The sequence below is a fragment of the Sarcophilus harrisii genome, chromosome 4 (genome assembly GCF_902635505.1).
Source record: "Sarcophilus harrisii chromosome 4, mSarHar1.11, whole genome shotgun sequence".
In the NCBI taxonomy this organism is placed as follows: domain Eukaryota; kingdom Metazoa; phylum Chordata; class Mammalia; order Dasyuromorphia; family Dasyuridae; genus Sarcophilus; species Sarcophilus harrisii.
In genome coordinates, this window is record NC_045429.1 from 17,462,797 (window position 1) to 17,489,475 (window position 26,679).

At 33.9% G+C, this 26,679-nt stretch overlaps 1 protein-coding gene and 1 pseudogene across 2 annotated transcripts in view; both read right to left on the bottom strand.

Moving 5' to 3' along the window:
- The window catches only part of FGGY (FGGY carbohydrate kinase domain containing), a 499,331-nt gene that overhangs the window by 389,986 nt on the left and 82,666 nt on the right, over positions 1 to 26,679 (bottom strand). The window lies entirely within an intron of this gene.
- On the bottom strand, positions 9,003 to 15,243 carry LOC111720344 (annotated as a pseudogene).

A 26,679-nucleotide genomic window follows, 5' to 3' on the forward strand; every position in this document is an offset into this window, starting at 1 on the left:
TAAATATTAACATAAAATCACATTTTTTTGGATGAACAATTTGCAATGTGAGCTTATGGAACTTGTAGAGAACAGCACCTTCTAAATCAAGGGATCATAAAAGCAGCTGGTGGTGTAAGAAATGGAACACTGAGTCTATAGTCAGAAACATCCAAGTTCAAACCCAGCCTTGAGCACTTCCTAGCTGGATAATCCTGGGCAAGACCCTTAACCTCTGATTACTCAGTTCCTTCAATTTTAAAATGTCTCTAATAAAAGTCCTACCTCCTAGAATTGCTGTGAGAATAAAGTAATCTTTGTACCTCTTTCAGTTTAGTGCCTTGCACAGAGCAGGTGCTTCATAAATTTTTGTTCTCTTCCCTTTTGGGAGTTAGACTTTAGAAGCCTTTTAATTAAACCTCTGCTGAAGAAAGGGGAAATGGATTGCCCAAAGTCACAAAGATTTAAATTTCTAACTCAGCTCTTTGGGGCCCAACTCCAGTACATTTCACCATACCGTCTCCCCTGACATTGTCTCTATTATGCTACTAAACACATCTATTTTCAACTTAACTACAGGACTTCACAGGTTCATAGATTAAGAGCTGGGAAAGGGTCTTTATAGTTGTCCTTTTAATATTTCATCTTAGGTTCAGTCAATAATTCTAATCCAAAATCCCTTTGCTGACCTCGATTCTGTCATCCACTCTATGAGCTATTCCTCCCGACCCGGGGGCAGCTGCAGTTTTGTTAAGCATGACGCATTTTTACTTAAGTCATTCATGATACTGTTTATTAGGGACAGATATAAGGGTAGAGGTTTGTGACAAACCAGAAGAGACATTGCTCCGGGATGACATTGTTCCAATGATCGATTATCTTGAGTTATAATGGTTTAGGCAGCCTTAAATCTTTTTTAAATAGATTTTTATTGATATATTTTATTGATATTTATTTCCTTAAACATTTACGGTTATCTCCAGGATATTTTCCTCTCCTCTTTTGTGAGCCTTTTATCCCACATAATAAAAAGTATTTTAAAAGGATAAACATGAATGCAATTGAAAGGTATTTTGAAAAAGTCTTAAAATGTGTGCAAGTGCAAACCATACAGCTCCATAAAGGGGTGGGTTAGAGCAAACAGTCTTAAATTTTTCAATTGTACCATCAGCCCGTGTCTCTATTTTACCAATAAAAAGGAAAGATGGAAAGGAAAAAAGGAAGAAAGGAAAAAGGGAAAGAAGGAAGAGGGAGGGAAATGGAAGAAAGGAGGGAGAAAAGGTGGGGAGCAAGAAGGTAGGAAAAGGAGGAAAGGAATGAGGGATGGAAGGAATAACTCATCTGATTCACCTGATCATGGGGCAAGTCACATAATCTCCCTCAGCCCCAGTTTCCTCATCTGCTAAATGGATACGGCAATAGCACTGAGACCCCTGGATTGTATGTCAAAGGGCTTTGATAATCTTAAGTGGTTACTAAATTTCTGTTAAAGTTATAATTTCCAGCAAAAAGATAGCCTCCTCATCCTCATCATCATCTCAGACAATTATCTAGCATTTAAAGTTTGCAAAGACCTTTGGATATATTGCCTCATTTGATCCAATCCAATCCCATTTTCCATTTTAAGAGATGTGAAATTATTTACATAAAGTCATAAAACAGTGTACATGAAGAAACTGAGGTAAATAGGATTGAAACAGGAATCGAGCTCACATCCAACTGATGCTGAAGCAGAGATCTTGACAATTTTATAGTTCATACCGCTGAACTAAAGACAGGCATCAGTGCTACACTGTGGATTCATCCAGAGAGGGAATCCCAGAGAGACTTGGATAACTATGGATATGACTCTTCATCTCTTCATCCAAAAGAAAAAGTGTCAAAGCCCTATTAAAGTTATCCATCAATAAACTGCTTGCATTTTTGTTCTTCATCCCAGGTTATTTATACCTTCTAAATCCAATTCTCCCTGAGCAACAAGAAAACTGTTCGGTTCTGCACACATACATTGTATCCAAGATCTACTGTAATCTATTTAACATGTATAGGACTGCTTGCCATCTTGGGGAGAGGGTGGAGGGAGGGAGGGGAAAAATCGGAACGGAAGTGAGTGCAAGGGATAATGTTGTAAAAAAATTACCCTGGCATGGGTTCTGTCAATAAAAAGTTATTTAATAAAAAAAAATACTATACAAATACAAAAAAAAATTAAGTTATCCATCAATAAAGAGTTAAATGGCCACCGTTCTGCTGATGATGATGATCCCTCCCATCAGGTTAAGAGGAAAGGCTCATTTTCCATTCTTCAGTGTAGAGTTATCATAACTTTATTTTCCAAGGAAGTTTAGTACTAGTGGATCATTCTCAAATACAAAAAAAAAAATGGGGAAGGAGAGATTGTGTGAATCATTTTTCCTAGAAGTCTTTGATGGGTTCCCATTTCTCAGAAGTCATTCTCAAAAAGAAGGCTGTTTATCAGCCTATTTTCACATCCACATTCAGGCTCTAAAGAGTCTCATGAGGCAATATCACCCAAGGCCTAAACAAAGTAGGACCTTCCTTTCTAGGAAGAATCTGAATTCAATCAAAATGTACTTTGATTCCTGAAGAGAATGGGGGCCAAAAGGAAAGGAAAGGAAAAGAGTTATCTTGATCCTGATTGTGGAAAATATCATAGGCAACCAAATAAATTAGTTCTAAATTTAGAAAGTCCGATATTAGAGAGAAAAATATGTACTTTAAGTGCTCCAAGAGCATTGGTCATATGAAAATTTTCACAAACTTCACGAATCTTAAAATTTTCACCCAAAAGTTTTCAAAAAAAAAAAAAAAAAGATTTGTGTGTAAATACTCTATGAAACTTAAAGATGGGTGCCTTTTTCAAACTAGAATTAGGGTTTCAGCTCAGAAACTAAGAAATGAAGGGGACTTTTGAGGTCATCTCTCTTTACCTCTCCCCCAATTCTAGATTCCAGCCAAAGTGTCCATTTGTTGTTCCCCATATAGGATATAGAGAAGCTCTCTATCTTTTATTCCTGGAATATGCTTCTTTTCCCCAATTACCTCTTGGAATCTCGTAGCTTTTGCTTAGTTTAGCCTAAGAAGCCAGTCCTAACTCCCCTAGTTACTAATGCTCCCTTCAGTATAATGGATATGTGTGTATACAATATGGATATCAATGATCATACATGTATATATGCCTATACTTATATATATATATATGCACATTGTATACATATATACATTTAGATATACATACTACAAATATATATATATTACATATATACATGTGTATTAATAATATTAACATTTAACATTTATATAATAGTTATTATGTGCCAGGCTTTGTGCTAAACACTCTGCAATGATTATTTCATTTGATCCTCAGAACAAACTTAGATGATAAATATTTTTATTACCTCCTTTTATAGATGAGGAAACTGAGGCAAACACAGAGTAAGTGATTTGTTCAGGGTCACACAACAATAGTGTCTGAGGCTTGATTTGAACTCAAGTTTTCCTGACTCCAAGCCTGATGCTCTGTCCACTGTGCCTCCTAGCTGCCCTGCACTTGTATATACATATAAAATACATAGTGATTCTCTACTGTTTAGGTTAATTGTGACCATTAATTAATACCAAGAGAACACTGATGCTCCATCAGCCAGCACCACACCATCTGTATGTGGTACCATCTATCACAGCAAATGGATATAAGAAAATACTGTAGATACGTTCAATTACCTTGGCAGGATACTTTCCAGAGATGTCCACATCGCTAAGGTTGGCACCCATGTTGCCAGAGCTACATTCAGTGTTTGGGAGGCTCAGAAGGAAAAGCGTGGAATAGCAGTGGGGTTAGACTGGCCACCAAACTGAAGGTCTACAGAGTTTTAAGAATGACCTTATTATAGTAATAGTAATAATATGGTACGTCTATGAAACTTGGACAGCATATCAGCACCTACCATGCCAGAAAATCGAATCACTTCCATCTAATTGTCTTAGGAAGATTTTGAAGATCACCTGGCAGGGTAAGATTCCAGACATTAAGGTCCTTTCTTGAGCCCAAATACAAGCATTTGAGGAGGACTTGCATATGAGTGGTGGATGAGGGAGAGGATTCATCCAGTTCTCAGATTTTTATTTACTTGAGAAAATTCAAAAGAGTGTACTCCTGTGACTCTCATCACTATAACAAAGTCTTGGTAGTGCTGAAAAGCTCTCTAGAGAGACCTCAGATGGGAGACAAGTCCCAGAAAATCTGGACTCAGAGGCTGGCCATTTATGTACAGGAAATCAGCACCTGGAAGAACCTCGTTAAATATGTCATTTCTGGAAAACATTTTATGCAGAGATTGTTTTGATGATTATTAGAAAATGTATTAAACATCAAATCCTGTGCGATGACAGGCGACGTCTATGGTGAAATTGTAATTGCTTTTTAATTTTCCCCATTCTCCTTCATTGCTGTTGGTTGATCCCCAAGTGTTGGCTCTGGTTTTCCTGGTCTCTCTGTTCATAATCCAGTTTAACACATTTCTCCCATTTGATTCAGGGTAAACTTAGGGAGATGATTGTTTCTTTTCATAAGTGATTTTCCAGGCTGCTATTGAAGCCTATAAGTGAGGGAGAAATTTCCTTTTTCAAAAGTCAGTTGCACTTTGTCATAGCTGCGCTTGGGAGACATTTCCGCCAACTCCCTTGTCTTAAGTCTAAATCTACATCTCTTACATTCTTGCCATTTCTCCCAGTTGTCTCTTTGGACAAAGAAGAACCAATCTTCCGTGTGATGTTCCTTCAAATGTTTAGACATAGGTCTCTTCAAAACCAAACCACCCAATTTCACAGGATCATAGATTTCTGCACTGAAAAGATCTTTTGAGATTGTCTGATACCACTAATTTAAACTGAGGGCTAGAAGAGTGAAATTATTTACTTTTCTATTAATGGATGGAACAACTGGCATTCATCTCAGGTTCTCTGACTTTCCAGGGTTCTCGCCATTTGTGTCAACTTCCTTCCCACATTCATGTATCTAAGAAGGCCAAGGAAACATGGAGACTAAAAGAACGCTCATGGTAACCATTGTAGAACTCATCATGTAGTTCCTCAAACACCTGCAATCATCATCCTTAGAGACAGAATGTTATTTTGTAGAAATAGACTCCTTCGGACTTAGGAGGAACTGAATCTGAGCCCTCACTCTGACATCTAATGACCTTTTTTACACCATGGGCAAATGCTGCTGATATTTTATTTTTCATTTGCAACTCCCACTTACACTACGGATCTGTATCAATGGAGGGAATTTCCACACCAAGAAATCCTCATTCCAATGAAATCAGAAGTATAAAGGTTGAATAAATTAAGTGATGAGTAAATATCAAAGTATTTAAGAAATGTTTGTGCTAATCAATGTGTTAAGCCTATGATTACTTCTTTGCATCAAAAGATCCCATTCTAAACTCCAAAATAAACAGGAAGATCCTTTCCCTAGTTGGGGAGTGATTGGTAGAATCCTTATTCTCCTGGTCAGTAAATAAGAGAGCACATGAAATTTCTCAAAAGAGCTTTTATTTTAAGGACTTATATGTATTTATAGCAACTCTTTTCTTAAGGCCAAAGAACTGGAAATTGAAGGAATCTCAACTGGGGAATGGGTGAATAAAATGTAGTATGTGATTATGAAGTAATATTATTGATCTGAAAGAAATGAGGAAGAAAAACCTGGAAAATCCTCCATGAGTTCAAGCAAAGTGAAATATAATACATAATAATAGCAAAGTTGTAGAATTATCAGCCTTTAATGAATTTGTAATTCTTAGCAAAACAATGATCCAAGATTATTTTTAAAGACTTATGAGGAAAATGCTATCCATACCCAGAGAAAGAACTGATTGTGTCTGAATACAGACTGAAACATACTTTTTTTTTAACTTTCTTTTTTTTTCTGGAGGATTTTTTTTGGGGGGGAGATTTATGTTTTCTTTTGCAACATGACTTTTATGAAAATATTTTATACAACTTCACATGGGTTTCTATAGGGGTGTATAAAGAGGAAGAGGTAGAATCTGGAATTCAAAAATTTTAATATAAATGTTTAAAAATTATTTTATATGTAACTGAGGAGAATAAAATATTTTAAAAGAAATTTTATTTTTAGATCTCTCCCCCAGTAAATTCCACATTTATTTTTAAGAGGACTGAAAAGTAAGAATTTTCTGGTCAACTGTAAAGATTGTGTGATTTAGAACAGTCAATAATATTCTGCTGGAAAGGAGAGGGAATAGAAAAGCAGTAACAATCAGTGATGCAAATATTGAAGGGGGAATTTTTCAGGGCCCCATGGGCAAGACTGGAGAAGTAAGACCTTTATCATTTTCATTAGAGAAATTATAGGGCAATTCCTCAAGGGAAAGTTCTCCATTACCTAGAACACCCAAACTGTGTAAATTGGCCAGATTTGGAAATGGATCCCACTTAAGACACTGAGAAGAAAGCATCTTTGACAGGGGCACAAGTCTTGGAAGAAAGCTGAGATCAATTTGCCAGCTAGAAATCACTTGAAGAAAAACTTATCCTCAAAAAGTATTCTATAACAAGAAAGTCACAGACACTTCAAGTCTAGCTTGTATCTGATTTGGTAGAACAGATTTCTCCAGTTTCCATTTCCAAGTTTAAGGCAGAAAGCCAAAATAACCAACCAAGTAGTCTGATAGAATAGAAATCTTATGGATCTAATAGTAGGAAACTCATGTTGACAATTATCTGTCAAGTAGTAGAAAAGTCCCCTAGGAGAAAAAGCTAATAAATATTCTATGTGTTGGAAATGTTTTCGTCTGACAAAAATCTTCATTCTCATCAGTAAAACCACAAAAGAAGGACAAATCATAATTATGATCACTGTGACAAATGGAAGATTTCCAGAGAAAAGACACAAAATATAATTAGTGTGACTCAAAGGTTTTTCAGAAATCTCATCTCAATAGATAGCTAAAGATTCATATAAGAGAAAACCTCTATACAAGTGATCTGTTTGGATGACAATCAGATCAATCAAATTTTTCCAGGTATTAAAGACTGTTTATAGAGAGAAAGCCCTATAAATGCCCAAATGGGGAAATATTTTAAAGTTTGATCGTTTTCTTCATGAACATCAGAGGGTGCACATGGATTTAATCTCCTAAATATGATTAATTGGAATTCATAGATCAATTAAAGTTGTCACAACATCAGTGAGAAAAACTTTATAAATATAAAATTAGTAAAAAGCAATTAAAATGTCAATCAAATTTTAGTACACTCCATAAAATCTATCAAGAGAAAAATCCTATAAATGTCACTATGGCAGAAAATGTATTTGGACAAGGAAATTCAATGAACATCTGAGAACACACAAGAGAAAGAAAATCTACAAATGTGATCAGTGTGAAAGAGAATTCAGTGATCAGTTTAATTTGTGTGGACATCAGAGAATCCATAACACTGGGAAGAAATCCTACAAATATGATCAGAGTGGAAGCATTTCAGAGATCATTTTCGAAGAGGACCATGATATCAAGAGGCAATACTCAAGTGAATTGGATTGAAGTGAGGGAGGGTGTGTAAGGTCACTAGTTAAGTTAAGTTTGGCTGAGCATCATAAAATCCACAAAGTTGAGAAGCCCTATAAATGTAAAAAGCATAATGACAAGTTCAGATTTCAAACAAGTTTACATATACCTCATAAAGTCTACCAAAAGTAGAAAATTTTAAAATGTGATCAAGGAGGTAAAGGATTCAGCCAGAAAGCTCATCTCACTACTCAAGTATCCACATGTGTTAAGGTAGTTAGTATGCCAAAGACTTCATTCTAAGAATAGTCCAGAGCATTCATGAGTCCATTTATGGGGGAAATCCCAGTACATGTAGTGAGTATAGGAGAGGATTCAACCTGCACTCAAATTTTTACAGACATCAGAAAATACACAAGGGAAAAACTATCAATGCTCTCAATATATTGACCAAAAAAATGTCAATTGTAAACAGGACTTGAGATTCATCAGAAATTTATATTGGAGAAACTCTAAGATCCTACAGTATCTTGCCTCAGAAATTGGATATTTGTGTTTAGAAAAAGGCTACTGAAAGAACTTCAGAGATACCAGCTCAAGAAAAGGGTTGTCTTTTTTTTCCCCCTCAGGGTGGTTTTGGAGTAATTTGACCTAAACTTATGAGGGTCACATTTCAGACAAAGATCCATCTGTATTTTTTTTTTTATTACAGAGAATGTAGGATAGTGGAGAGAGACACAGACTTGGGGTCTCCAAGTGATGATAAATGATAAAAGAGATAATAGACTTCCTCAGTGAGAATTCTTAATGACAAAATGATAATTACCAATAAGGAAACAATGAGAAACTTTGCGCTGTACCATCCACCATGCAAATGATTATTGTGGTTGTTGTTGAGTTGTTCACTTGTTTCCAACACTCCATGACACCATTTGGAGTTTTCTTGGCAAAGATACTTGAATGGTTTGCCAGTTTCTTCTCCTGCTCATTTTACAGATGTTTTTGGAAACTGAGGGCTAAGTTACTTGCCCAGAATCACATAGCTAGTAACGTCTGAGGGCAGATTAGAATCCCAGACCTGGTGCTCTATCCACTCTGCCATCTGTCTCTCATACTAAGGAATACCAATATACATAGTGGAAAAAAATAGTACCTGTCTTTTTATTCTACTGAGTCTTGGAAAGAAAGTCTTGGATAAGGAAGTACTACGGAGGATGAGTTTATCCACAGGGCAATTAAAGCACCCCTTCCAACAACAATGCTTCCAGTGCACAAAGAAAGAAAAGGATTGTGTAAAGATAGATGAAGGTGTCAGAACTGGAAAAGGAAAATAGGAGACAAAGTAAATTATGGAAAATTATCAGTAATTAGAATCCCCAATCACTAATATTTTAGTCAACAATTAATCTTTTTTTTAAATTTAGTTATTTTATTCTGAACTTAAGAAACTAAACAAGCATTTCCATACCATAGTAAAAACTGGAAAGATATATATAAAACAGCAAGTTTATTATATACAACCTGTTATCTCATATGTGTGTGTACACACACACACACACACACACACACACAGAGACATATATATGTAACTTTCTCTTTTTCCCCCATTGCATATTAATACTGCCTTAAGGGTAAGATTGGGAAGTGGGAATCTTTATATTTCCACCAGTGAAAACTATACAGTGACTCATCTAAGGAAATTTCCTAATGGTTAGGAACACCAGCAGTGTACCTTAGCAAGAATTGAAAATGTAGTTGCCTCAAAAGTATTTTCTCAGTAATTGCTTGGAGGATGTTTGCCCTGTAGTATGGAGTAGGAGGAAAGGCCACAAAAGGCCATTCTTTGTGGTTTATTACTTCCTAAAACAGCCTTTTCACTATGAATGGAAAATCTCCACCCATTTCATAAGATCATCCCTGCCCTTCTGTAAAAGGGTTCAAGGATAACATGGAATACTTGTATTCTTAAAACAAGCCAGACATGATCCAGAAACTACAATAGAAACATGTTTGACAGGAGGCCATGTGTTGGGTAGATACATGGGAAAGAAACCTTACAATCTCATTGGTGGGCAAAGAAATTTTCAGAAGCATCACTTCTCTGGTGGTCATCAAAGTCACATACAGAAAAAAACATTTAAATGTGATCAGTCGGATTAAAATTACTGTTGGCATTCAAAACTGATAGTATTTAAAAACACAAGGGAGAAATCCAGTACATGATATCAGTTTGACAAACGATTTGTTTAGAATCATCAATTTGCTACATTTCAAAGGATAAATCTGCCTTTCTGTATTTTCTATCCCTTTGTCCTAGTTTGTCTGCAAGATAGAACTGAAGAAGAAATCTCATACCTCTTTGATGTTATACCCTTTTTAGAAATCAAAGACAGTTCTCATGGCTTACAAATGTTTTCTCAAAGCCAAATCTACTAAGTTCATGAATCCTAGATTTTCTAATGGGGTGGAGTCTTTGAGGTTGCTTCTTTATTTTGAGGTAACTTTACTTTACAAATGGGAAAAGTGTGGATTATAAGAGTTCTTTAAAATTTCCAAAGCTAATAGCCAGCAAAGGTGAGATTAAAATCCAGGTTCTCTAATTCCTCATCCAGGGTTCTGAGCATTTCATCAAAGTTCTTGAAAATGTTAAACAGGTTCCCAGATCCCAGGCTAAGAGCTTTCCTCTATTCCATTACTGCCTAAATTGCCTAATTTTCTAATAACCCTGACATAAAAATGTCAAAGCCCAAATGGGTTAGATGAAAAGTTGAAAAATATTCCAATATATTTCTATTTATTTTAGTGTATTTAAAAATTATTTGACAAAAGGATACTATTTTATATGATACATTTGGTAAAGATCTAAATGAAAACCACCGGTTTCACATTTCCTAATGTGTTTGTAGGTAGCATGATGCTTAATGAATAGGAATCAGTATAGGGATTATATGCTATAAGCAGAGTATTTTTTAATCACAATTATAAGCTTGAGTTTTTATATCTGTTCCATACTTTAGGAATAAGGAATGTTTTACTACTAAATTGTACCCAAGGAAACCATTTACAAATAGCAACTTTATTTGATTCTCTGAATTTAGTTAAATCAGGAGATTTTTGTTTTTTTATAAATTGGTAGAAAAATAGGAATTAAAATCCCTCTGAAAAAGAAGAAACAGAATCTTCCATTTGCCAAATTGTGGGGTCTAAAATAAAATCAAGACAATCCAATTTTATTCTTCCTTTAGTTATAGTGAAACATCTTTAGTCCTGTATTTCTAGCCATGGACGCAGGAAGTGCCATGTAAAGGGGCTGGAATCATTGATGGAAAGCACTACCAGATTATGATCACTAGGGAAATTGGCCACCATATTAGTTTCCACTGAACTGCTCACTGACTTTGATACTAATGTTCAGCCATGGAGAATCAGAGAACAGAACCAATATAATTTCTTATTCACGTTGAGACTTTCAGTTGCTTTGCAGAAGTCAACTTCTATTGAGGGAAATTGGTAAATTAATGTATTGGTCCAAATTTAAATGCTTAAATCATCTCTCTTTAAAGTTTAAAAAAACTTCTAGGTATACAGAGAGAGTAACAACAATTATAGGCCACATTTAGGTTTTTATGTAAGCTATCCATATTTGGACCAATATCAAAACAGAACCTTCACACAGAAAAAAAAAAAAAAGCTAGATATTGTTAATTATCTTTCAAAAGTATTTTCTCAGTGATTGCTAGGAGGATGTTTGCCCTGTAGTATGGAGTAGGAGGAAAGGCCACAAAAGGCCATTCTTTGTGGTTTATTACTTCCTAAAACAGCCTTTTCACTATGAATGGAGAATTTCCACCCATTTTATAAGATGGTCCCTGCCCTTCTGTAAAAGGGTTCAAGGATGACATGGAATACTTGCATTCTTAAAACAACCCAGACATGATCAGTAGCTTGGTTGGGTTCCCTGCCATTTCCTAACATGTAACAGAAAGCCCTCAATCTTGGAGATTTTGATCTAAGTCAAAAACTCTACCTGCCTAAGGAAAAAAATGCAATTCAAAGATGGAAAAAAAGTCAACTAGAATCTCTAGGGTGCTCTTTGAAAAGAGGAACTAGTTTTAACTGGTGCCCTAAGTTTCTCTGATAACAAACATTGGATAGATTCATAATGATTGACATTTCCAAGGGAAAAAAATGCAATAATAAAATAAATTTCTCACAAAGAGAGGGAAATTCTTGAGTTGCTGGCAAACACAATTCTTCTTTCTTCATTCACATACAGTTAAATTCATTTAATGTCTGATCCAGTGTCTCACGTAAGCCCATGTTCTCTTCTTTGGCCTGGGCAAGTTTTTCTTCTTTTTCCAGTTTTGCAACAGTTCTTTCCACAGATTCAACTTGTATCTCAGGTTGGAAGTTTGTCAGGCAGAAGTTTGATTTGTTTTTCAGAATATTTCTCAGATGTAACCACCAAGAATTTCAGCTTGTTGGTGGCCTTCTTCAGCCTTTCTTCCAGATCATCACACTGAAACTGTGATACCTCCCACCATGCTCTTCTGTTCACTCCAGCTCACCCTCCAGGATAACTAAACTTAAGGGACTATTTCCTCATATTTGTGATCATCCTCCTCTGCAATAAACTTGGCTTCCTTCTGAATTTCCCTTTGTTCTTCATCCTTCATTGCCTGATTCTCAATCATCTTCATTTCTCTTTCACTCTCATCAGTTGCCTTTTCTGTATCCTTCAGTTTCTATAGATCCATCGATTCAGAGCCTCCACATCTTCCTTGGCTTCTTTACCCTGCTCTCACTTGCCATGCAACTCCTACTGCAGGCTCTGGAGTGATCCTCTGCCTCATTCACCTGCTGCTGCTAGGGCTTTCCTTTTTCATCAACTCTAGGGAGTTGAGGTCAGCCATGGAGACTAGGAGGGTTGGAGCAGAAGGCAGGATGGACTGGGAACACCAGGGCTGGTAGTATAGTACCACTGGTCTATTGTTCCAATATCTTCCTAGTGGAAGTAAAAATTATCTGGAAAAGATAGCAGGACATACAAGGATACCAGTTTAAGATAAGGGTCAGTCTTTGACTCTGTGGTCATAATAGAAAGATTTGATTTTTTGTGATTCTTTCTTACTAAATGATTTGACTTAAAATAATAATAGCCATATCTGAGACAAACATCCATAAGTATTATTATTTTTTTTTTTTTAATTTCAAGGGCAATGTAAGCTACTGGGATGACAAAGTTGGAATCTCAAAGTAAGATAAATGCAAAAAGAACATTAAAATCTCCCTTAGTGGAAGGGCTTCCATACCAGAAATTTCCCTCAGTGTTGAAATTTTAGCTCAAGACATGAAGGAAAGAATCCCTATTAAGTTCTTACTCTGGGCCAATTGCTGTGCTCAGGGATGAGCACACCAAAACAGAGCCAATCGGGGAAAGAAATTTTGAACAAGGAAGTGCGGGATGATGAGTGAAAACACAAAGCAATTAAATCTTATTTTCTTCTGCCCCTTTTGCAGCTGTAATGGAAGAATATTTTTATTCTTGTATCAAAACCAAGAGGTAGAAGCGGGATGAGGAGAATTGGAAGCAAAATAATTGGATGGACAAGTTAGATAAAGGAAAATAATTTAGAGTAAATTGCCAGGAGACTTGGAATTTCACAATCACCATAATATCCTGGTCATTACTTAACCTTTTGACATACTCCCAGGTTCATATTGTCCCCCAGCCTGCCTACTTGCCCACTCATGAAGTCATCAAGGAAGGATGAGGTAGCAAAATAAATAAGTGGAAGTCTAAGGGAATAGTTATTACTCTGATAATGTAGTTCCCCAAATATCTACAAAGAAAGTCATTAGAAGTAATTTCATATATAATGGAGAGAAGAACCAATTTGGGGATTAATCAAGTTCCAAACTGTAATACCAAGCGACTTCTCAATCTTCCAACAAGAATCCCAGGTAATTTTTTTCAGTGTATAAATTACACAAGTTGCGGATCTGCATTACTGGGGTGAATTTCTCTACCAAGAATATCCATGTTCTAATGAAATCACAGGTAAAGAGATAGAATAATTTAGATAATGATTATATGTAAAAATATTTAATATATTCTTCATACTAGCCATTGTACTCAGTCCATGGCTATTTTTTGTCACTCATTCCATTCTCAACTTCAGAACACATTGCCCAATACAAACAACTATATTTTTTTTGTCTAACTGAATATTGATTTATTAAATTCTCATCTACCCATTCTGTAAATCGGGTAAGTCGAAATGTCTGAAAAGGATGTTTGACTCCTTCTCAGCAAATTCTCTCTGTATTGTTTTTGGGGCCTGGAGTGAGACTACTTGGTCAATCTTGATGAAGGATCATATGATTTGGTACATCCAATAGTAGAAAAAAGTAGTGAAGCTTTAAATATTTGCAAAATAGAAAATTGAGGGAGAAGATACTAATCTTTAGCTCTTGATTCAGAGTAAGTTCAGAGAGGAAGAACCTTTTACATTGCCAGCAATTAAAACTACAGGGAGACTTGTCTAGGCAAAGTTCCCAATAACTTTGAATATCAAAAATTTGGACATTAGCCAGATATATGGATCCCATTCAGGACATTACAAAAGAAACATCTTTGGTACACTGATCTTGAGAAGTGATACAGAAAAGAAACCCTACAAATGTTATCAGTGTGGACAGGATTTCATTCAGAAGAAAAATTCATTGCTCTCCAGAGAACTTATAGGAAAGAATTAATCACAAGGAGTGTGCTAAACTTCTCTTTCACAAATCAGAACAAATGGTTCATCAAAGAATGAAGAAATTGTCTTTGCTCAGTTGAGATAACAACTTAAAGAACATCCTGGAATTTGATGCAGGTGAAAGAAAATTCTATGATCAATCAGATTTACAGAATCATCAAGAGATACACAAAGGGAAAAGGTAGGAGAAATGTCAAAAAATATGAAAAAGAATATGTATTTCCCTCAAATTTTTCCTTTCATGAAAGGAAACATGGAAGAAATCAATTGTAGAAATGCAATCAATGTGGCAGAAGTGTTTTAAACAAAGAAATCTTAGCAACCATATTAAAAGGCATTTCATCTATGTAATATGTAACATCTATGAGGAAAGTTGCTTTCCAAAAAAAAAAAAAAAGGCATTAAATGATTTTAAACCTGATGATTTAAATGTGGAAAAGAATTAAGTGATCAATTCAATTTTACTTGCCATAAAAAATTGCACATGGAGAAGAAATATAATAAATATGTATACTGTTTAGTATACACATTAATTTATTAATCTATCAATTTATGTCAGCATAAGAGGGATTGGACATTTAGAGTTGGGATTAGAGTTGGAGGCATGAATTGAGCATTAGGCTTGAAGTAGAGGCAAAGGTGGAGATGGAGACCTACATAGAGAGGACAAAAAGAATATAAATGTCCATCAAGTTTATCTCAACATCAAAGGCTACGGCAAGGACAAACTATATAAATGATATCAGTGTGGTATTTTTTTTTAAGAATGTTAAAATTATTATGCATAATAGGATCCCTATAAGAGAGAAACCTTATCTATTTCAACAAGGTCAACTCATCGCTCATTATAGGATTCACACAAGGGAGAAATGTAACAATAATGATCCGTGTGGAAGAGAAAATGTATTTCTTTCAAATTCCTATATGCATCAAAGGGAGAAAAGAGGGAAAAAAAACTGTGTACATACAAATGTATATATGTATGTATGTATACACACACAATATGAAAATTTTCAGATATTCTGTCTGAGTATTTGAATGGCTACAAGTAATCTTTATAGTTGAGAATTCAGGAGCCAATCAAAGCTTTCTAAGATTTAAAGCATGAATATAAGAAAGAAACCCTACAAATGTGGGAGACACAATGCAGACTCTTATACACTTCAGTTATCAACTGCTTCATTCCACTGTTTGTGGGCATCTTCCTCTTACTGTTCCCAAAGAAGTGGCAAAGCAACCATTTTCTTTCTGCTTTATTTTTAAGTCTCAATTTCTTCATATTTAAAATAAAGATAACCAACCTGTTAGTATTTATTTTACAAAAGGAAAAAAAGATTTCTTATAAACTTTAAAGCATGAAAAAATAAGTTGCCAGATCCTCTTTGTTTCAATACAGGATGTATTTCATTGTACATCTGGAATATTTGTTATCTATAAATATATGTCTATATACATATAAATGTAAATGTGCATGTTAGACATATTATATTATAATATTATGTTATATAATATTATAATATATTATATATAATTAAACATTTTCTGAATTATTTATAATTATATATTATGAGTTGTTTATATTTATAAATTATAAATATTTATTATAATTATATATAATCATTTTTATATATTATATATAAAATTATCATATAATATAATGTTATATTAGACATAATAGACATTTACCTATGTCTTTAACCATATACACATATATGCTTATGTATGTACACACACACACACACACACACATACACATACACATACACACACACACACACACACCATCCTTACAAGATTTTCATAGCTGTGTGCAATGATCTGGTTCTGCTTACTTTTCACTCTTCCCATGTTTTTCTGAAACCATTTTCCTCATCATATCTTATAATCAAAAGTTTGCCATCACATTCATATGCCACAATGAATCCAATCGTTTCACTTTCAATTGATGGGCGTCCCTTCAATTTCTATTTCTTTGTCACCACAAAAAAGAGCCGCTACATAGTTCTATTTTTGTCCATCTAGATCCTTTTCTCTTTATTCCTTTCTCAGTACCCAGCTAGGGCTCATGGCCTCAAATGTTTCTCTCCAACCTGGATCTGTGACTTAGCACTGGGATGTGCATGATAACTGCCAGATGGTGATTATTGCTGTTCCCAGTGCTGGTATACAGCTCCTCTGAGATCTTTTTCTGTCTTTTTTTTCTGCCTTAGCCTTCTATACATTCCTGGTGCCTAGAATGCTTTCTGACATATGCATTCCTCACTAGATTTTATCTTAATGTTTTCAGACCTTTCTCTCTCTGTCTCTTTAAGCTTCTTCGGGCTGTCAGTGTAACTTTTTTTTTACGATATAGAAAATATACTATATCAAATTCTGATTCCAGGGAAGGGATGATGGGGATGTGGGCTTATTTGCTTCTTCTCATTCTCCCTTGTCAATTTAACCTTTAGTCTAGAGTTTCTTAATTGTTCCTTTTATGTCATAGACTCCTTTGGGCACTATGGTAAAATCTATGGACCTCTGTTCAAAATAGAGATTTTAAATTTATAAAATAAAATGAACAGGATTATAAAGGAAGCGAATTCAATAAAAACACAATTATTACAATATTAATCAAACAACTGTACAGCCCTAGGTAAAGTACCCTTGCCCTAATCTGTCCCTGCTTGATGTATTGGGGCAATTCAAGCAACTCTCTCCCAAAGGAATGTGAGAGAGAAAAGATTTTGATGAAAAATTGAAGGATACCCTAGTATATCTTACCAGCATGAAGTAGAAAGGATTGTTAAAAGACAGCAGGTCTCATAATACAGTTAATGTTCAAGAAAAGGTTGAGTCTTTAGTTCATGATGGATGTATTATCTTCCTCTGTATGTATAGTCTGTGATTTCATTTATACTGATCCAGCTATATTTTAGATAAACATTCACCTGCATATTCTTTTTTATTTAATAGGCAATGTAGTATAGTGAAGGGAGGGGAAAACTTGAGTTCTCCAAGTAATGAAAATTGCAGAAAACTAAAAATTTATATAAAGGACTTAAAATTACAAAGTCTCATTCTATAGTTGGGACTTCCATTCCAGGAATTCCCTCAGGAATGAAATTGTAAATATAATGAGTGAATATATTAAATCTTCTCTAGGCAGACACTGTGCTATGGTTGAACATGCAAATGTAGTCACTGTGTTTAAGGAGCTCAGAGAAAGAAGTTTTAGGCTAGGAAATATCAGGGATAATGAGTTAGTCTATAGGACAATAAATCACTAACTTTCTCTCTCTCTGTGTGTCTGTCTCTCTGTCTCGTGCGTGCACACACACACACACACACACACACACACACACACACACACTTTTCTAGAGCAATAGAAATATGTTTTTATTTTAATATCTCAAGAAAAAGGTGTAACTGGGGAGAGAAGAAAGGGATAGAAGAAAGAATGGCTGGATAAATTAAGTGGAGGAGAACTTGGGCAAAATTACTATTGGTCTTAGAATTCCAATAAATTAATTGGTTGCTACTTTCTCATTTAGTATAGTCAAATGCATATTTCCAATCACTCTATACCACCAGTTTATCAAGAGAATATGAAACATAGAGAAGGTAAATAGATACTCATGGGGTCAGTTGAAGCCCTGATGATCTCATTCCCAAAATATTTACAAAGAAAGTTATTAGATACAGTGTTATATTTAGTGGAGAGAAGAACCAACTTGATGGTTTGGATACCAATGCTTGCCTCTGACACTTAGTGATTTGATCTACAGGGAAGGGATCCAGGTAATTCTTTCAGTTTGTAAATTAAGTAGATACTGCAGCTCTGCATCAGTGGAGTGAATTTCTATAACATGAATTTTCTCTTTCCACTGAAATCACAGATACCTGAATATACAATAAGTAAAGGTTACATGGAAAATAGTCAATGTATTTTTGTGTCAATTGTAATACTCAATGCATACTTCCTTTTTTGAACAAAGAAGACCTAATTTTTCTATTCTTCCATTCTCAGCAATAGAACACATCACCCAATACAAAGAAACCATTTCTTATCTGAGAAATTATTTATTAAATGGGTCAGCAAATTAGGTTTATTGAAATTTCTGAAAAGGATATTAATTTCTTGATGACCAGTGAATTTTCTCTCTATTGGTTCAGGGTCTAGAGTGAGAAATACTTAATAATTCTTTATGAAGGATTATATAATTTACAACAATTGACAGTCCTTTGCTGCAATGTCTGGATCTCACTCAGGACATTGAGACTGAAGCATCTTTAAAAAGGACACCAAAAAACCCTACAAATGTGATCATTGGTAATCAGGGTGGAAAATGTTGCCCTGGATGATTCTTTCACTAGACATCAAAGGATACATATAGGGAAGGTACGTTACAATTGATAATTGTATAATCACATTTGTATATTCATCAAAAAATTCAAAGAATAAACTCTTTGCGTGTAATGAATCTGTGAAAAGTGTTTGAGAGGAGTGATTGTCTCTGGAGGAGCCACAGAGAGAAGATATCCTACAAATGTGATCAGTGTGGAAAAGAATATAAATTTCTAAAACAGTGTATACTCATCAAAAAATATTCAAAGGAGAGAAACTCTTAGGGTGTCATCATTGTGAGAAAGCATTTTATAGAAGTGATTTTCTCACCACCCATTAGAGGTTGTACACAAAAGAAGACAAATGTGCTCAAGGTAGATTGGAATATAAACCTGAAACAATTTTAAATAGGCATTAAAAAGCGAACAGAGAAGAAGAACTATAAATGTGATTTAGTATGACAAATAATTTAGAAATCAATCAAGTCTGTCTGAGCACCAGACATACACACAAATACGCAACCCTATTATGGTGATCAGTTGGAAGAGAATTCATGAAACCCAAGATTGGGCTTCAAAGGGTGCGTCCAGGGGAGAAATTATATGAATATCATAAATGTAATAAAGATTTAAAATGTCAAACAAGTTTTACTTTGCATCATAAAATCCACCACTGAAGGGAAAAGTCTAGCAATGGGATTAGTGTCAGGGTTTGACCTGAAAGCTCATCTCACTAATTATCAGATGATTCATACTGGTGAATCACTGTTGAGGAAGGTACTGTGGCAAAGTCTTCATTCTAAGAACAGTCCTGAACATTTATCAGATTCTGCTGGGGGAAGAAAGAATCCTTGTATATTTGATGAATGTGGCAGATCCAACCATCAATCATATTTTTAATAGATGATGGAAGAAATCTCATCTGTGTTTATACACGTTAGAAATCACTGGGCAATCATGAACACGAGGAAGGTTTTGCAGAAGAGGAAAGACCTCCAAGTTTATCACAAAAGTTACTCTAGAGGAAGCCCTCACTGAAGACAAATGGAGGAAAATCTTAACTCTTAAGAGTGGATATTTAAGGGCAGGAAATCAACACCTGGAAGAAAGGGTTAAATGTGTCATTTGTATTTCAGAAGTTCTGAATATTCATTGGAAAGCATCTTTTTAAAATGGTGTTATCATAAGTACTCTGGATGATGATTTGAATCAATTATATAGTTCTTTTTCTTCAAATTTCTTTGTGTTGCTTTTTCATTGGAAGCACTCGATTCCAGAGTTTTTGTTTTGTCTTTCTTGATCTCTCAGTTGAAAATTCCTCATCATGCAAAGAATGCAATGCCTCAGGTTCAGTTCACAGAGATTAAATATTTGAAGACACCTGTTTGGCCCATGACAAAATCCACTCTTCAAAGTCAGTTTTGAATTCATTAGATGACAGATCTATGTTCTGAATAGGTCCTTTGAGGTTGTCTAATGGCACATCTTCACTGTAATGCTAAGGAAACTAAGTCATAAAAGAGGTCAACGACTTCCCATAGTTTGCATAGAAGGAAGGTGCTAAGGCTGAGGAATTCAACCCAATTCTCTGATTCTCAAACCAATTCCCTTCTTGTTTTCACATATGCTTCTTGAATGCATGGTTTCAGGACATGAATTCCAGGGTTCTCACCTTTCTGGTCATGGATTTTCCTATCTTCCTCCTCTTATCATCCCCCAAACAAAAACTAAGTTTTTAGTCTAAATTCTGATATTTCAACTTCTTGAAGTCTGAGCAAGTTATTTAATTTGGATGAACTCAGTTTGTTTGTTTGTTTTTCATAAATTTAAAATGCTGATAGAAAAACTCGAAGTATCTGTGTTACAAAATAAAGAAACTTGATTTTCCCTCTTTGCGTATTACAGAAAAACAAGGTACCAGTAGTCCTTTGGCTTCCCAGTAGCCAATATCTTTGCAATCAGATTCTTGATCACATTAAGAAAATTTGTCCTATATTTGAGTAAATCTAAGATCTTTTTAAGGTTGGAACCAAATCAAGTCAACAACCTTTCGGGTTTCTGCATTTCTCTGTGTCCTAATACATGACCATTCTGATATAAAGAAGCACAGAATTCAGCAAAAGGGTATTCTAGAAGCCTAATCATCCATCACACATTGGTGACACTGATCCAGGGTAGGAAGGAGTCTTGGAGTAGAAGTTTATTCAGTTAAGGAATTGAATAGAATTTTAGAAAAATTAGAAATAGTAGACTTCTGAAGAATATAGAATCAGAATGGAAAGGAATATGGCTATTTCTCAGCTATGAATAGCATACACACACACACAAAGGGGCCATTATTAGGACACAAAGAAATGCAAAAACTTGAAATATGAAAAACTGCTTTTTAATATTTAAATATTTAAAGGCAACAATAATGACATCTAATAAAATGCCTTTCAAGCAAAGATTAAACATTAATTGGAAGCTAAATAACTAATTCCTAAAGAATGGCTGGGTCAAAGAACACTATAGAAACAATCAGTAATTTCATTAATGACAATAACAACATACCAAAATTGTGGGATATAACCGAAGCAGTAATTTGGGAAATATGTAGCTCTAAACTCTGAAATCAATAAAGGAAAGAGCAGATTAACAAATTAAGAATATGAATTTTTAAAACCCTGGAAATCCAATTAATTATATACCCTCAATTAAACACTAAAACAGTAATTGAGAAAATCAAAAGAGAAATTAAAGTAAAAAAAAAATGAACTACCAAATAAATTAGGAACTTTTTTTTTTTGGGCGGGGGGGGGGGGGGGAATGATAATTATGCCATTGCTAACTTGATTAAAAAATGAAAGAAGAAAGCTGAATTACCAGTATCATTAATAAAAAAGATATATTCACAACAAATGAAGAAGAAAATACAGCAATTCTTAGGAGTTATTTCTTCCAACCATATAAAATTGACAGTCTAAAGAAAATCATTGAGTGCACACAAAAAATATAAACTACCCAGATTAACAAAAAAGGGGAAAAATACCTAAACAATAGTTCTAATAAAAAGAATGACAACAATGAGACAATATATCAAAATTTGAAGGATGCAATGAAAGGAGTATTTTGAGGAAATTTTTTTATCTCTAAACATATACATTAATGAAAGAGAGAAAGGACATGCAACTTAAAAAAAGAAAAAAGAAAAATCAATAAAAGAACAAATTAAAATACCAAGTGGAAAACTTGGAAATCAAAGGAGAGTGTAATAAAATTGAAAATAAAAGACCATTGAACTAATAAATAAAACTAGGAGCTGATTTTGTTTCAAAAACAGATAATACATCAGATAATTTGATTAAAAAAAAACAAATTATCATTAAAAAAAAATAAATGCACCACCAATGAAAATGAAATTAAAGCAATTATTAGGAGTTATTTTGTCTAACTATATTTCACTAAAACTGATATAAGTGAAATGGATGAATCTTTACAAAAATACGAGCTTTCTAAATTAATAGAAAGGGTAACAAAATACTTAAATAATTCTGTCTTAGAATAAAATAAACAAATCACAAATGGGCTCCCTAAGGGGAAAAAAATCTTCAGGACCAGATGGATTCAGAATTGAATTCTATGAAGCATTTCAAAAACAATTAATCTCAATATTATATAAACTGTTTCAAAATAAATAGGGAGGAATCCTACAAAAGTTCCTTTTATAACACAAAAATGATTTTTTGTGAAACAAGGAGAGCAAAACAGAAAAGAGAATACTATGAATACATTTCCCTAATGAATATTCATGCAAATAATTTAAATAAAACACTAGCAAAAAGAATATAGTATATATAATAAAGATCATAAACTACATCCAGTTTGTTCAATATTAGGAGAATAAGTATAGTTGACCATACTAACAACAAAAATGACCAAAAATATCCTATGATTATCTCCATAGAAGCAGAAAAATTTTCTGATAAAATATAAGACCCATCCTTTTTAAAACCACTAAAAAGCATAAGAATGAATGGATTTTTCCTAAAATAATAAATAGTAGCTATTTAAAAGCAAGAGCAAGTGGCTTTCTTAATAAGATCAAAGATGAAAGAAGGTTTTTATTATCACCACTATTATTCAATATTATATTAGAAATTCCAACTATACCAATAAGACAAGAAGAAAGAAATTGAAAGAATAAAAATGGGCAAAAAAACAAAAAACTATCACTCTTTGCAGATAATATAATGATGTATGTAGCAAATCCTTGAGAATCAACTTAAAAACTACTTGAAATGTTTAATGATTTTAACAAAGTTGCAGGATATAAAATCAACCCACATCAACCATCAGGCATTTCTCTATATTCCCAACCAAACCTAGCAGGAAGAGCTAGAAAAAGAAATTTATTTAAAAAAAAAAACTGTATACAAGATAAAATATTTGGAATTTTACTTATAAAGAGAAACCCAAGAACTATATGCAAATAAACATAAAACACTTTTCATTTAAATAAAAACAGATCTAAACAATGGAGAAATATTATAGACTTCCAGTATAATAAAAATGACAATTCTGCCAAAATCAATTTAATTATCGAGCGCCATAGCTACCAAACTATCAAAGGATTGTTTTACAGAGCTCTAAAAAAAAATAACAATTCATCTGTAAGAATAAAAAGTCAAGAATATCAAGGAAATCAATGAAAAATGTAAAGGAAGCCAATCTAATATTACTAAATTTTAAACTATATTAAAAAGTAGTAATCATGGTAGCAATCTTATACTGGCTAAGAAATGAAGAGGTGGATTAGTGAAACAGATAATTGTGTATACAATGCACAGTAATAAATGATGACAGTAATATATTGTTTGACAAACCCAAAAATCCAAGCTTTGGGGGCAAGAAGTCATTATTTGACCAAAAGTGCTAGAAAAACTAGAGAACAGTTCAGCAAAAACTCAGCATAGACCAAAGGTCTCACACTATATGCCACAAAAATTCAATAGGGGCACATCATTTATATATAAACGGTATTATCATAAGCAAATTGAGGTAAGATAGTAAAGTTTATCTCTCAGATCTATAAAGAAGGGAAGAGTTTATGACTAAACAAGAGAAAAAAAGAACATGGGAAGCAAAATGGGTAATTTTGTTTACATCAAATTTTTAAAAAATTTTCACAAACAAAACTAATGCAATCAAAATGAAAAGGAAACCAGGAAACTGGGAAACAATTTTTATCATAAGTTTCTTTGGTAGAGGCCATACACACACACACACACACACTCACAGATAGATACAAATAGAAAAATATATCTGTATACTATATTTTCTGTATAAATGCACGCACACACATATATGTATATGTATATATGCATTTATTTGTGTGTAAACACACACATATATACAATTGAGGCAATTTTTTAAATGAATTTTTCCTCTTCTGCTTTCATATTCAAGGAATATTTTGCATGAAGAAAGGTCTTCAGCATGTTGTATATATTCCCAGTGGAGGATTTATTGAAGGACAGGAATAGAAATGCAAAAGATTAAAAGCCCTCAGTGTCCTGTGGGGGAAGCAGTGGGTTCCCTGAAAGCAGCTAAGACCTGTAGTCTCCCAAATGTCAGGTGGAAGGGTATAGAAAATTATCCCAGGGGAAGCTAAATAGTGTAGTCATAGCCCCAAAATCAGGAGGACCTGAGTTCAAATTCAGCCTTAGACATTTAACATTTACAAGCTGTGTGATCTTTGGTAAGTCATTTAACTCCAATCACCTCACAACAACAACAACACAAAAACTGCCCCCCAAGACAGGGAATTAGAAAGTTTAACATAGTTCTGCTCAAATGCATCAGGACATGGAGAAGCCAAAATAGCAAAGAACCAGGACCACCAGGAAGAATGTACAAGGCTGAGGAGACCCAGTTCAAGATGATTTGTACCAGAGATAAGCCTGGGAGAAGAGCAGCCACTCCCATTTTCTTGATTGAAAACTCCATGGTGATTTTTCCAAGGGAAAAAAAATTTTGAAAGGCTTACAACCTGAAAGTTTATGCTTTGGAGGTAGAGACAAGACGGCTGAATAAAGGCAAGGACTTGCCTGAGTTTTCCTAAAATAACTGTAAAAGAAATCCTAAAAACAAATTTGGCAGAAGGATACATCAAAAAGATAGGGTGATACAATTTTCCAGCCCAAGACAGCCTAGATGTCCAGAAGGATGTATCTGTTACACTGGGATTGCAGTCCAGCAAAGGCCATGAACAAAAAGGATTTATACCAAGAATGCAGTACTGGTTCAATATTAGGAAAACTACAAATATACTTAACCACAGTGATAATAAAACCAACAAAAACATACAATTACCTCAAGGGATGCATAAAAAGCTTTTGACAAAAAAATGTAGCAACCATTCATCTTTAAATACTAGAAAGCATAGGAATAAAGGAACTGTCCTTAAAATGATAGACAACATCTAATTATCATTTCATTAGCAAGAATAAGCTGTAATAAAGATAACTTAGACAACTTTCCAATAGGACCAGAGGTGAAACAAGGATGCTCATTACCACCACTATTATAGAGTACTGTACTAGAAATGCTAGTTGTAGCAAAATAAGAAGAAAAAAAAATTAAGGAATTAGAATAGGGAATGAGAAAAGAAGGCTTGGTGAGGGTGAATGTTGGAAACTCTCTTTGGATGTATTTTGAAAAGAAAAAGCTCATTGTTTTTTATTGCTGGATAAAGTAGAAAGCAATTTGATGGAAACTAGCTGCAGATCAACCTCTCATATCACACACGATGGAAAGGCCAAATTTATCTCATGATTTAGACATGAAAGATGAAAACTGAGTCAATTTATAAGAGTACAGTTCCTTAATGGATTAAATAATCAAAGAATTTGAAAAGACAGCTTTCAAAAGAAGAAATCAAAGTTTATCTATAGTCATTTGCAACAATGCTATAAATCACTATTGATTAGAGAAATAAAAATTAAAACAACTCTGAAGTACCATCTCAGATTTGCTAATATAACAGAAAAAGAAAAGACACATGTGGGAGGGGATGCAGAAAGTTGGGATACTAATGAAGCATTTGGTAGAGTTGTGAATTGATCAACCACTGTAGAGAATAATGTGGAACTACTTTTATGGAATAATAAAATTATGCATACCTTCTGATCCAGCAAAACCACTACTAGAATGCCAAGGAGATTAAAAAATAAATAGAACCTATATGTGCAAAAACAAACAAACAAAATATGTCTATCAGCTCTTTTTGTGGTGGCAAAGAATTAAAAATTGAAGGGATGCCCATTAATTGGGGAATGGCTGACTAAGTTGTGGTATATGATTGTAATAGGATACTACTATACTATAAGAAATGATGAGCAGGCTGTTTTCAGAAAAATCTGGGAAGGCTTACATGAGCTGACATAAAGTGATGTGAGCAGAACCAGGAAAACACTGTTGACAGTAACAGCAATATCATATGATAAATAACCATGAAGGATTTACAATTCTCAACAAAACAATGATTTAAGAAAATTCTTAAAGATTCATGATGAAAAATGCTATCCATCTCCAGAGAAAAAAAATGAAGGAATCTCATTGAAGATTGAAGCATAATTTTAAAAAAATTAAAATTTTTCTTGGCTTGCTGTTTTTTTGAATATATTTTCTTTCACAACATAACTAATATATAAATAATATAATAACTAATAATACATTTAATATAATATTATATCATATCATATGCATAATATATGTATTACATTATATTACACATTTTATGTATTGTATTACATATAATAATATAATAACTAATAATACATTTTGTATGACTGCACAAAAATAACCTATGTCAAATCACTTGCCTTAATAAAGAGGGAGAATGGAAGGGAGAGAATATGGAACTCAAAATCTAACAAAAATAAATGTTAAGGATTAAATATAACTGGAAAGAGTAAAAGATTATATTTTGAAAAGTTTTTGAATCTTCACAAGATCAGGAAATCAAATGGAAACAATCTTTGCTGGGGAAGCAAAAAATTAATTTGTAAATG